This window comes from Cervus canadensis, chromosome 4 (genome assembly GCF_019320065.1).
Source record: "Cervus canadensis isolate Bull #8, Minnesota chromosome 4, ASM1932006v1, whole genome shotgun sequence".
NCBI lineage: Eukaryota > Metazoa > Chordata > Mammalia > Artiodactyla > Cervidae > Cervus > Cervus canadensis.
Genome location: NC_057389.1, coordinates 49169780 through 49183884, shown reverse-complemented (window position 1 = coordinate 49183884; position 14105 = coordinate 49169780). Strand labels below are relative to the sequence as shown.

The window sequence follows — 14105 nt, the reverse complement described above, 5'->3', positions numbered from 1 at the left end:
TGCTGAAGCTCCAATATTTTGGCCACCTGAGGCGAAGAGATGACTCATTGGAAAAGACCCTGATGCTAGGAAAGATTGAAGGCAGGATGAGAAGGGGACGACAGAGGATGAGATGGTTCGATGGCATCACCGAGTTGATGGACATGAGTTTGAGCAAACTCTGGGAGATGGTGAAGGACCGGGAAGCCTGGCATGCTGCAGTCCATGGGATCGCAAAGAGTCAGAAATGACTGAGAGACTGAACAGCAACAAATACTTCAATAAAAATTAAAGAATAAAATAAAAATAAAGAATGCCCGTCCACACTGCCCCCCACAACTAAGCATAACAACGTTAAATTAAAATCAACATGTTGTTATTTTGCTCAGTTGCTCAGTCATGTCAGACTGAACAACAACAACAATGTAGTAACCAGAAAAATCAAAGGAGCTAAAGCTGGTGCCTTCTCTTGCCCAGGCTAGGAAAACATTCCCTGTGCATAACTTAGTTCTGGCCTATTCCTGAAAAATTCCTGAACACATAAAGAGGGAGACTTTAAGCACAACAATCAGGTAATACTGTTTTGCTATATATCTCTTGTGTTTAAGACACTGAAAGCAACCCTGGGTTGAGACTGCTACTTCTTCCCAGAGAATATGTCTGTAAAACATTTCAAGTAAACACAGCCAGGAAAGTTGTGCAAGTTCCCATGAATTAGTTGATGTCTCCCATGTTTTTCTTTCTTTAAAGTCTGATCTCAGGTCTAGGACCTGAAACTTGAAATCCTACTAATACATTATGTATCTCTAAAATTATATTATTATATATTTCAAAGATCATATTATTTGTTCCCCAAAACAGAGAGTGTGCCTTGCAAAACTTTTAAATATATCTGTACATCTATTCAATGAACACAAATTTATTAATGCCTACTTTCAGTCTGTGTTAGACTTGGTAGCATACAATAGTGAATAGAATTGATTTGGTCTTGTCCTCTTGGAGCTTGCATTCTGTGGAAAAATTATTTGCCATGCTTAGTACAGCATCCTGTACAAAAGTGATATTATACAAATATGTTTAGTAACACTGAATCAAAATTAAGCAACATTTCAATTGTATTTTAACAGAGTTACATTATATAAGTATATAACATATGAAAATCTAACTACCTGATCTCTGCAAAGAGGGAAAAAGAGAAATCTCTGCAAAGAGGGAGAAAAAGCTAAACTCTTTTGAACTGTGTTCTGATTTCACAAATCCATCAGAAATTTAGGGACTAAGACTGTCCACCACAATGACATGAAGTAGGAATTCAAGTAGGATACTGTTTGTTGTAGTGGTTATTTTCTTGTTTTCCCTTTGGTTTTGAAAAAAACACGCCTTAAAGAAACTCTTTAAAGAAATTGAAAATACTGACTTGGATGTCATTTATCTTTTCACCAAATACTGATCAAATATCCACATTTGGTTGGATGCTAGAAATGCAGCAATAAGCAAATATAAAAATTCATTCTTTCTTTATGAGGCTTTAAGATTACATAGGAATAATAATAGGATACCAATCAAATGTGTGTGTGAGTGTGTATGGCAAATCTTGAGACTAGTTAAGCAGAAAATGATCTCTGGTGCAGGAGTGGAGATGGGGGTAGGGTTGGAGGCAACAGTCATGGGGTTAAGAAGCAAGAAGCAACATTATAAGCAGAGAGAACAGTAAAAGACTGCAACATAAGTAACTAACACCAACAATTGGTGAGTTCATATTTTTAAGCCACTCTTCCTCCCAAGCCCCTTCTATAATCCACACTCCACAATCTATTTTCCAATTACTTCCAAAGTGGTATTTCTGAAACACTGATCTCATCTTGTCATCTTCCTGCAAAAACTGTTTTAGTGAGTATTACTGCCTAATCCTCCATCAGTACTGGGCACCTCGCTCTCCATCTGCATCCCTCTCCACTCCACATTTTGGTATGAACTGCTTACCACTCTCAGAACCTTGCAGGAACTCTGCAATTTTCCACATGCTGCTCCCTCGTCCAGTACTTCTCTTTCTCACTTTTCCAATACCAATTCCACTCATTAAAGATTCAGCCCCAGGGTTATATTCCATAAAAATCTCCTCCTATGTATTCAGTCCTGCTAGATTAGCATGTATCACATTATATTCTCATTAGCTTAATAAATATCTATCTCTTTTGCTACATTGTGAGCTCACAGCTGGCACATTGCAGGTGTTCAAATAATGCTTTATAAAGTAATCCAATTAAACTAAAATTAATTGAATTTTACTTCTATCAATAAGTAAGGAAGCAAACCATGGTGTCTTATCCCAGATAACCCTGAAGTCAAATGTCACTTCCTGATTCATCTGAAATTTTTGCATCTGTTTGCATTCTACATCAAAGCAAGCTCTGAATGGTTATTCAAGTTCCTACAAACAGAATCCACAGACACACAAATAATAGCAATGACTGTTTTCCTAGAGACTGCCACATAAAGACAGGGATGGTGGTTACCTTGCACACCCACAGCCTGAAACTCTCCATTACGTTCCTGTTCTCTATATTCATATCTTGCAACACTGTCTTGTAAGTCAATCCTTATGATTTTTAACATGAAAACTGCCATCAAATTTTAAAGATTCCCAAATAAAATAAAGTAAAAATTAAATACATTGTAAAAACATGTTCCCTATTCAAATTCTAAGAAATCTCACTCTGCTTCTTTTTCTTCCTCACATTTAAGCAAGCAGGTATTACTACATCCAATAAACCGGTCCTCCTGGAACAGGTAACTCCTGTCTCTCTCTGAAAACAAAGCTAAGTGGAAGCACTCACTTTGACTTTGGAATTTTAATTAACAATAATAGTACAGATCAAGGAAAGGGAAGCCAGAGCCAGAAAAACACACCTCAACAAAATATCCACATAGACACACACTGAAAACTTCTCAGAATTTCTGAAGAAAAGAAACTTAAAATTACAGAAAATTAAGCTTTTTAAGAGTGCCTGATAAAACTCTACAAGCGAACTACTAGAGTTCTGAAAAATGCTTCTGGAGAGATCTGAAAACTACTGGATCTTTACCAGTTGCCAGACTCCTAGGCACTTCCTTCCTAGGATGTGAGGCGTTTAACACTCAAAAATAGATTCTGAGGTTAAAAGAACTACACCCAGGCCCAGCCAAGTCCTCCATGGCTCATCCATCAACAAGTCCAGTTTTGGGGTTTCACTCTCCCTAATCCTAGTTCCCGAATCTCATTCTTCATGTGGGAGACCCCACCTGAAGCCCCACCTCTGTAACTGGCCCAGCAGCCAGACCTTCTGGCTCTTTGCTCTTCCAGTTTGTGCTCCCTGTTTCTCTCTTCCTCTCTGCTTTACTGCTCCTAGAAATGAAGCCCAGTGGCAGACACCCCCAAAATATTGGCAGACTTCTGCTGTGGTGCTCACCTCCCTTGTCTGCCTGTTTTTAGACTGCTTGTCTGGGCTCCAGTTTATCTGTGAGGCCCACACATTGCCTGGACTATCACCTGCTTGCTGCCACTCTTTAGATATGAACATGTCCCCCAGTCAGACTGAAATTATCTGTGATATAATGGATAAGGTGGTGGTCATTTTGCAAAATGGTATATATACATGTCTAATCATTGTGTTGTATATATTAAACTAATATTACACATCAGTTATATCTCAATTTTAAAGAAAACACAGATTAAAAACTCTAAGGAAGCTGGAAAAAAAAGACGAGGGGTTTTGGAGAAAGAGAACTTTGGGGTCAAATCTAGATTTGCTGCTTCTGAGAAACCTTGAGTTAGTGATTTAACCTCTGAGTTTCAGTTCTTGCATTTCAAAATGGGGGCAAAAGCAGCTCCTCATGAACTGGTATGAACCACTATACAGACAGCATATAATATTGTGCCTGGCACATAATTAGCCAAAAAATTAATAAATGATTTTAAAATAACAGAACAAAAACTTGTGGTTGCCCTAGGCTTGTATCCTAAGCACAATGGATGGTTCTATTTCAGGTTCTGGCCCCTCCCTGTCTTCTTTTCAGCCCCACCCTATCACCCCTGCCTGACCCCACCCTAAGAGTCAGAACTATGAACCTCCTGTCAGGGCAGAGCCACAGAAGTCAGCAGAGTAGTATGACTGCAATGAAATAAAAACACACAGTCTTCTATCAGGGACTTTAGAAAGACTTCTAAAAAGATGGTCCTCATATTTGGGTTTTACATATCTATATATATATACGTATATATATACATATATATATCTCTTCTGGTTTTGAGGCTCAAGAGCAAGAACTTTGGCCCTGTTTATATTTGTATCTAAAATGGGTATTGGTCTATCTGTTTCTGCACTGCCTGAAAAATAGTAGGCAGTGCCTGATAAACATCATATATATAATTTTTAGACTGTCAAGAACGAAAACGTCAGAACAAACAGGGTGAATATAATCAAGGCCATATATTCAACATCCTAATGGCATCAGGGGTCCCACACTAAGTTCTGCATTGCCAGAAAATAACAAAAGAAACCAATATTTAGCAAAGGGCAGAGAACAAGAGAACTAAATTCCTCCACAGACAGAAAAACGTTTCCAGAGTCTGTGGTTGCATAAGTGTCTTTGCCAGAGGAGAGGAAGACTGGTTGAATTAGGTGGGAGCTGGCAGCAGGAGATGCAGTAAAGAATGAGAATTAGGGGCTTCTAGTGGCAAACTCAAAAGGTAAAAACCTCACTTGGACAACTTTCTGGAAAATTAACTGACTGCATATTTGCCTGAAGAACACTCTGCTTGGACTAGCAACTCTACCAAGTAGAGTAAAAAGACCATCAGAAAAGCTAAGTTAGCTGTACAGTGATGATCAGAAGGTCTGATCCTAATTGCAGAATATCCCTGATTACAGAATCTTGGGTTGTGTCTCCCACCTCATCTCTCCAGACCACCCCAGAAGATCTGTAAAATTCCACCTGTGAAAACACTAGGAGTTCTTAGAAGGGAAAGAAGGAAGAGGACTACTGGGTAGAAAGAAAGCAGGGTGGAATGAGCTTGGGAAAGCAGGGTTCTTAAACCTGTGGATGACAATCTGCAGAAGATAACTTTCAAAAATCAACTAGGAGCAATGGGCATAGAAGATGAGAGGGGTCTCTTCAGGAAAGAAGACAGCTGGTCCCCAGCAGAAGAATCTGAAGAAGCACTCCCAGGCAGATGGGGTAGGGGTTGGGGGGGGTGCTGTTGCTCTGCAGAGAACTCCCCTTCAAGATCCATGAAGAAGACAAGAATGAACAAACAGAAGCCCTGTGGAAATGGAGATGGTGGCAACACTAGTGAAGCACTTCAACCACCTTGGAAGAAACGGGCTCACTGTTGAAAATTAGGAGGCATTTAAGAGTAGAATGGAAAATAAAGATTCCAGAAGAATTAAAATCATGGCTTGTTGAGGACTATGACTTAGTTACCAGGCAGAAGCAGCTGTTTAAACTCTCTGCTAAGAAAAATGTAGATGTTATTCTACACAGCATTTACAAAAGCTATAAGGGGGTGAAGTTGCTCAATCGTGTCCGACTCTCTGCGACCCCATGGACTATAGCCTACCAGGCTCCTCAGTCCATGGGATTTTCCAGGCAAGAATACTGGAGTGGGCTGCCATTTCCTTTTCCAGGGGATCTTCCTGACACAGGGATCGAACCCAGGTCTCCCGCATTGTAGGCAGACGCTTTGCCGTCTGAGCTACCAGGGAAGCCTACAAAAGCTATAAAGAGTATGCAAATTGCAAGAAATTGCAGGGAAATATTGGTAATAAGGAGTATGTGGTTAACAAAGTTGTGACAGGAATAAGAGTATTTCACTGTGATACTGGGCGCGGCTCTACACATTTTAGAGTCTCCAGTGTGCCAAAATCCTCTTGGCTCACCCTGATGTGCCAATGTCCCAGGGTTAGGCAGCACCACACCTACTGAGATTATTTGTAAGAATTGGAGTAATAGTGACACACACGCCTCTTGATGAGAACAGTCTTGCACTATTGCTGGGCTGTTTGCATGATTTCCTAAAACACCTGGCAAAAGATGCTATGTCTCTGTCTACTGCCAGTGATTACAGAGTGGCTTCTGCTGAGAACCACCACAAAGCCCTGTGAGGGTCTACTGAATACTCACTGTTATGTCTGCTATCTGTAAACACTCTTTTTGTTCTTAGTCTTTCTCTTGTATAATTGATGTTCTTTAAAATTGTTAATGTATAACAGGGCTTATGCTTCAGTTAGTTTTCTGTTTTGTTCTAAACAGAAAATAAAAGGAGTGCAGGCTCCTTTTCTCATTCCAAAGTTCCTACCAGTGCACGCAGTAATTAGACAAAGAAGAAACATTCACTGGAACATTTTATTGCCTACTTGACAACATTGCTTGAATGCTTGTGATTCTACCTCTTTGAAACTACGCAATTTTCTGTGTTAAGACTGTGTGCAAAAAATGCCAAAGGTTCAACTTAATATATATATACCTGAAAACCCAAGCATTTGTGCTTTTTTTAAGTGCTTGAAGTAAAAGAGCCCATCCTCTGAAAGTTCATTTGTGTTGTTGCTTAAACATTCCATTAATATCGTTCAAATTGTTGAAGGATGGTAGTTTGGTCCACAGTTTTTGCATTTGAAGCTAACACACATTCTAACACGATAGAGGCAATGCACTACTGTATAGCCACAGTTTTCTGGAGAAGGCGATATTTTAGGAATTGCATTTCAGATTTTAAACAAAATCTGTCTCTAAATTTCAAAGTGGTTAAAAAAAGAATGGGAATTAGGAAAAGGGCATATAAAAGATTTATATGATTTTATATGACATAAAAGATTTCAAAGGTACAGCTTGTGCTATTTCTTATATTGTGTGATAGGTATCTATCTGAGCATTTGTGTTGTGGTTGTTGATACTATTATCATTGTTTAAACTGTATCTGTGTATTAGTAATACAAATACTCTTGCATGTATGATACATGATAAAATAGAGAAAAGACAAGGAGGAAAAAGTGGGGAAAAAAAAGTAGATGCTTTCAGGTATAAACTGGCCCTGAATTTGAGAGGATTTGCTAAGTGCAAAGCATCAGTATGTTTACTTTTAAGGCATCCTGTCTTCTCCAATATCCACAGGTCTCTTTGACACCTTTTTCCTCAAGGACAGAGACTTACTCCTTTCCAAAAATAGTCCTAAGTAGACTAGGAAACTAACCCAGTATAGAGGACCACTTGATGGAGAAAGGGATGCAGACTGGAATAGTGCATTACATTAGGCAACAGCCTGAATATTTCTGCTTTCTCTGTGAAAATTCCCATGAAAAGCAAAGAACGAAGGACATTTTGTGACAGAAACTGTTGGTCAAAAAAAGGACCTCAAATATTGATCCAGTGATACAGAGATTTCTGGGTTTCACAGACCAGTTAAATCTTTTTTCATAATTATTTATTGCAAATTAAAGTAAAAAGCACAATATAAATCTAAGACAAAAAATCATCCACAATCTTTAGGAAACATTGTTTTTATCATTTATCTGTATATAGTTAGAGTTTCCTATATCAGTAATAATATCATAAATACAGTTTTATTTGTATTCTATTTTGCTTAATGTTATATCATAAGAATTTCTTTTCTTGTTTCTTTTTTTCTTTCCTAACTTCCTAAAATAACCAATATAAATGGTAACTTTTAAAAAATATAACTGGGAAAAAAACGGGTAATCAAATGTAGCATTGCCAATTTCGTTCTATAAAGACATTGATAAAAATTACAATGTACTTTCATAATTGTTTCTTAACATCAAATAATAGTTGTAATTTTGCATTCTTTTTATTACTTAATGGTTCTTATTTTTTTCTCATTTTGTCTTGGAATGGCCAAAAGTCTATGAATCAGGTACTAGCATTTAAGAACCACTCATGAAAACCAATGGTCCTCAAACATCATTTTAAGGAACTCTTGGAAGTCCCTGGCGTGGCCTGAACAGTGCAATAAAGAAAAAGCAGGCCCAGTGATTTGGAATCCTCTACTCTGACGTCAATTCTGATACATTTGCCTTTTATTTATCTATATTGAAGTACAGTTCACTTACAATGTTGTGTCAGTTTCAGGTACACACACACACACACACACATATATTTTAGATTCTTTTCCCTTATAGGTTCCCTGATAGCTGAGTTGGTAAAGAATCCTGCCTGCAAAGCAGGAGACCCTGGTTCAATTCCTGGGTTGGGAAGATCCACTGGAGAAGGGATAGGCTACCCACTCCAGTAATCTTGGGCTTTCCTTTTGGCTCCACTGGTAAAGGATCCACCTGCAATGCAAGGGACCTGGGTTCGATCCCTGGGTTGGGAAGATTCCCTGGAGAAGGGAAAGGCTACCCACTCCAGTATTCTGGCCTGGAGAATTCCATGGACTGTATAGTCCATGGGGTTGCAAAGAGTTGGTCATGACTGAGCAACTTTCACTCTCACAGGTTACAAAATATTGAGATATTGAGTACAGTTCCCTCTGATATACAATAGGTCCTTGCTGGTTGCCTATTTTATATATAGTAGTGTGTATATTTTAATCCCAACCTCCTAGTTTATTCCTCACACTACCCTCCCCACTGCTCTTTCTTTTTATATTGGGTTTTAGAGGATTTTTGTTTTTCTAAGAATATGGGTACTAAGCAAAAAGCAGGAGTCAAGAATTTTGATCAAGGACTCAGAAGACTATGTGTGGCTTCATTTTTTTCAAAAATATACCAGTGTGTGTGCAGAAGAGCAGGTGAAACTTTAGTCAGTAAGTTGGTGGCAGAAGTTAAGAGGCAAATAAGTCAGTCTCAGTTCAGATTATAAAATGCTGTACTAGGGCTTAGTTTTGAGAGAGCAATGAAATAATAATAGATACTTAATTAGAATGCATATTCTTCTTGGGAAGAAACTTCATCTTCATGGAAAAGGGGCATATATTTCCTAATTTCTTCTTCATAATGATCTTTAGCCAGAGCAGACTTGAAGCCATACAACACTGGAGGGCAGTGATGGAGTTGTTCCATGATGCATATAACAATGTATAACACCTTGAAATCAAAGATGTCAACTGTAAAACATACCTCTGTAAGTTTTGCAACAAGTTTAAACATATTCTTTTTCTCAGGGAAAAGGTCTCTTTAGGAAATATAGGCTCCAGAATGTAGTCTTTAAGCTAGCTGTTATCACTTCTCCCAAAGAGAAGGGGATACAGGTGAATCGTGCATGCATGCTAAGTTGCTTTAGTTGTGACCAACTCTTTGTGACCCTATGGACTACAGCCCACCAGGTTTCTCGGTCCATAGGATTCTCCAGGCAAGAATACTGGAGTGGGTTGCCATTTCCTCCTCCAGGGTATCCTCCTGACCCAGGGATTGAATCCAGGTCTCCTGTATTGGCAAGTGGATACTTTACCATTGAGCCACATGGGAAGCCCCCTCTCCCCCCACCCCCACTGAGCACACTAGTTCCTAAAGAGTTTTCCTGAACTTTATGCCATGTACTGAAATATATGTCATTATTGAGTATCTTGTAGCTTATGAAAAATGCATTTGGGGGAATGCAATTCAATGGGGAAGGCAATTCTGTACTTGGATAAAAGTACAGATGCATGTGGGAAAGAATAAGTCATTTCTTTGCCATAAAAGGACTTCAGTTATAGCTGAAATATCCTTCATCTGTGCCATTTCAGGAGGCAAGAACCATCTTCATACTTCTAATTTTCATCTAAGCAATGTTTTTTGTTTGTTTGTTTGTTTTTTAACTTAGAAACAAGGTATGAGACGAAAAATCCCCAAGGAGATTAATATAAGTGCTCAACCTGAGGGTTTGGTATTTTTCCACATGAAAAATACCCATGAAGCGGAGGCTTATTTCCCATTAAAAAACCTGATAAAACTAGCTTAAAGTACCTGGCTAATAGAAAATCACTAGTAGGCACGCATCAGCTTGCTGAATCTTCAGGTAAGCTAAATACCAAAGGAATGACATTAAGGCAAATCCTTAAAGAATGCTAGTAGAATGCCTGAGGAGACTAAAGGATAGGGACTGAATTTCTGCTTCCCAAGTATGTATTTTACCAACTGGACACAAAATGAGGCCTTATATCAGAGGTTGACCAAAAGGAGCATGGCGAGAAAGTTACAGAAATATTTTCCAATTCCATCACTGGATAGCTGTTTGAATTTTGGCAAGTTTTTTATTTCTATGACTCAGCTTCCTTTCTCATTAGTTATGTTGGCATTCTGTTTGTACCCATTTCATGTAATTTTTGTAGGGATTAAATGAATTCATGAATGATAAATGCTTAGAATATTCATAGTATGGTATAAACAATAATAAGTATTGTTATTGTTAAAAATGTATAATATATAAAAAAGAATACAATCTTCACAACTCAATGCAGGAATTGCCATTATAAGATTCTTAACAGATATTCATGCAGTTTCTTCTGGGTCCCCTTGAGTGAGAAGGAACTCCCAGCTTTCTGAGACAATCATTAATGGGCAACTCTTACTCTCAAAACTTCTTTTTTTATCATGCTTAGATTTACTATATATTATTTACCTTCTCACTTGTTCCTTGGAGCCACAAATAAAAGTCTAACTGGGAAACTTTTCAGTATTTTAAAGATAGCTCTTTTGTACTTCCTGAGTTTAATATTACTTAAAGAAAATCTTCAAATAGGTATTATGCTAAATGCTGTACATAGTGACCTCATTTAATTCACAAAACAACCCTAATAATAAATTTATATAAATAAAAGTTTATAATGTATACCACAGTAAATCTAGTTTCTAATCTAGTTCTGAAGTATGATAGGAGCTAAAAAAAAAAAAAAGAAGAGCAATAAGTTAATGAATAAATCTGCTTTTTATTTCGCTTAAGTAAAGTAAGGTTTACAGATGACAGATACACTGTCCAACATAAATGGGAGATGGTAGGGTTATGATCGACAAGAGTTCTGCTTGACCCCAGAGCTCAGGCTCTTAAACACTGCCGCACTATGTTCTCTAGTCAACATCATAATCCCTGTTCCTAGAGCAGCTCATATCAACAGATTCTGGAATCTTTATTCAGTTCTGGGAAGACAAACTTGAGTTCTCTGTGGCACAGCCCTTCCAGGCCAAAGAAACCATGTCCATTAATGTTATGGAGAATGCCTTCTAGTTCCTGAACTAAAAAGGCAAGAGCAGCTACCAGTCCTTGCCACTTACCAGTGGTCTTGCCATAGAGCCTTGCAACAGCTCTTTGAAATCGTCATTTTCCACTGTCTAGAGTTTTCTTGTAGCACTTAGCAAACATCATAAATGAAGAATGTTTTGTTGAAATATTGGTCAAGATAAGTAAGTTGCTTCCTAATATTTGGCATAGTGAGAAGTGCAAATGCTTCTCTTCCTTTGGAAAATGTCAGTGCAGTTGATGATATTACTAGCTTAGTAAACCCCTTGATATTGGGCGTGAGGAGCTCTTGATACAGTAAACTATACTTGATTTCTTCAGGCCAGCCCTATTTGGAGACAAAGCAGTCATGGTCAAAACATGAGGGAGAGCCCAGCTTATGCACCATGGGATTCTTAAAGACATCCACATTGACCCTTATACTGGTGTTTGAAGGTGCCAGTGATCTTCTTTAGAAACTTGAATAAATAACTTCCAAAAAAGAGTAACTATATTCCCAGTAGTTATTCAGCTAGTTCCATCAGTAGCTCCACTTCCACCACAAAATGTGGGGCTCTCGAGAAAGCCATTCTCTACTGTAGAGCATGCATCACTACTTTAGCCTGGTCAGCAAAGATAAATGACTGGATCTGCTTTGTGTCCAGTATGCAACAGACCTGCAGGCTTCCAGTTGATGAGGACTCTGCGTAAAGGGCCAAGACAGCTGGTCCCAATAGCTGCACTAATCACTTTATCAATGAATGAAAATGGCACTGTTGCAGAAAATGAGGAACCCAGGAACCTGTCTTTAAGACTTATTTCAGATATTTACTAGTTCTAATATCTTAGGCCAGTTAACTTATTTAAAACCCAATTTCCTCTTCTATAAACTGGAGATGATAGTAATAGCCAACTCAGTCTTACACATGAATCAAATAAAATATATGTGAAAGCACTAAAGAATTGTTTATGTACCATCCAAATGTAAAGTAGAATCTGGGTCATATTATGTAATCATATTTTACAAGGAAATATTTCCCATGATTCATTAAGTCTTTCGAACCTGTTCTAGGGTCCTGTTCTGGGGAGCAGCTATTTCTTAATAGAGATGACACATCTGGCTAGGATATAATGCAAACCTCAAATGGGCTAGGCTGATAATAGCAGTTCATTCCTCTTGACTCCACCTTACTGCCCTATGGCACTTTCAGCATCGTGAGAGCAACAGTCCCTCTTGGTACTAGAATATTCATTTATTATCAGAATCTCAACTAAGAAATTCTGAGATGCTTTCATCTCAAAAGAGAGCAAGTTTGTCGTTGTTGTTTTATTTTTCTCTTAAAGCATTTCTGTCTCTCCATCAGGAAATCACTGAATCATATAAACTCAGTTTTGGAGTAGATCATAAAATTAATATAAACCAACTTCCTGACTATATAAGAAATACCAGGAGATCCCTGAGAAGTGAAAATCATCTATCTTCTGATTTGATAAAAAAAATCTCTATTCAAAAGGGAAAAAAAAAACAGACCAAACCAGCCCATTCATGACCTGAGTCAATAGACTATTCTCACCTTATTCAGTAGAATTCAACCGACTCAACTTGTCATCCATGACTGATATAAAATTTTAAGGATTTAAAAATACATCACTTTTTTGTCTACTCCATATTTACTGAGTACTGAATACGACCTGGCATCACTTACTAGAATAACCACTCATGAGTCTCCGTTCAGGGTCCTTTTCCTCATACTCCATTCCTAATCCAAAACAGCAATCGTAGTATTCACACCTTTGCTGAGTGATGGAAACTAAGTATTATTCTGATTCAAAGCCTTGACGAGAACTTCATGTCAGCTGGCACAAACTAAAAACTGAAGTAAAACTCATATTTTTTCCAAAAATAATTGATTTTCATTATAGAAAGTGGTCACTTCACAACATGTGGTATAGAACTACTACTTTTATGTAATCTCAAAATTGGGATGAATTTTTCTATCTCAAAATCAAAAGGTCTTTCATATATCTTGATGTTTTAGCATAATTTTTGTAGAATCAGAGATAAATCTGACATAGTTTTGCTATGAAGCTGAGTATTTACCCCTTCAAGTGTCAAACCAGGTTCTATTAAAAGAATTCTAAATTCAAACCATTTATTTATTTATTTTTATTTTTTATTAGTTGGAGGCTAATTACTTCACAACATTTCAGTGGGTTTTGTCATACATTGATATGAATCAGCCATAGAGTTACACGTATTCCCCATCCCGATCCCCCCTCCCACCTCCCTCTCCACCCGATTCCTCTGGGTCTTCCCAGTGCACCAGGCCCGAGCACTTGTCTCATGCATCCCACCTGGGCTGGTGATCTGTTTCACCACAGATAGTATACATGCTGTTCTTTCAAAACATCCCACCCTCACCTTCTCCCACAGAGTTCAAAAGTCTGTTCTGTACTTCTGTGTCTCTTTTTCTGTTTTGCATATAGGGTTATTGTTACCATCTTTCTAAATTCCATATATATGTGTTAGTATGCTATAATGTTCTTTATCTTTCTGGCTTACTTCACTCTGTATAACGGGCTCCAGTTTCATCCATCTCATTAGGACTGATTCAAATGAATTCTTTTTAATGGCTGAGTAATATTCCATGGTGTATATGTACCACAGCTTCCTTAATCCATTCATCTGCTGATAGGCATCTAGGTTGCTTCCATGTCCTGGCTATTATAAACAGTGCTGCGATGAACATTGGGGTGCACGTGTCTCTTTCAGATCTGGTTTCCTCAGTGTGTATGCCCAGAAGTGGGATTGCTGGGTCATATGACAAGGGTGCCCACTCTCACCACTACTATTCAACATAGTGTTGGAAGTTTTGGCCACAGCAATCAGAGCAGAAAAAGAAGTAAAAGGAATCCAGATAGGAAAAGAAGAAGTG

General features: G+C 38.1%; 1 protein-coding gene and 1 pseudogene across 1 annotated transcript in view; one reads left to right on the top strand and one right to left on the bottom strand.

Annotated features, from left to right (window-relative positions):
• Nucleotides 1–14105, bottom strand: part of LOC122439739 (sperm-associated acrosin inhibitor-like) — a 151425-nt gene that overhangs the window by 108801 nt on the left and 28519 nt on the right. The gene's annotated exons all lie outside the window — the stretch shown is intronic.
• On the top strand, nt 5043–6122 carry LOC122439742 (annotated as a pseudogene).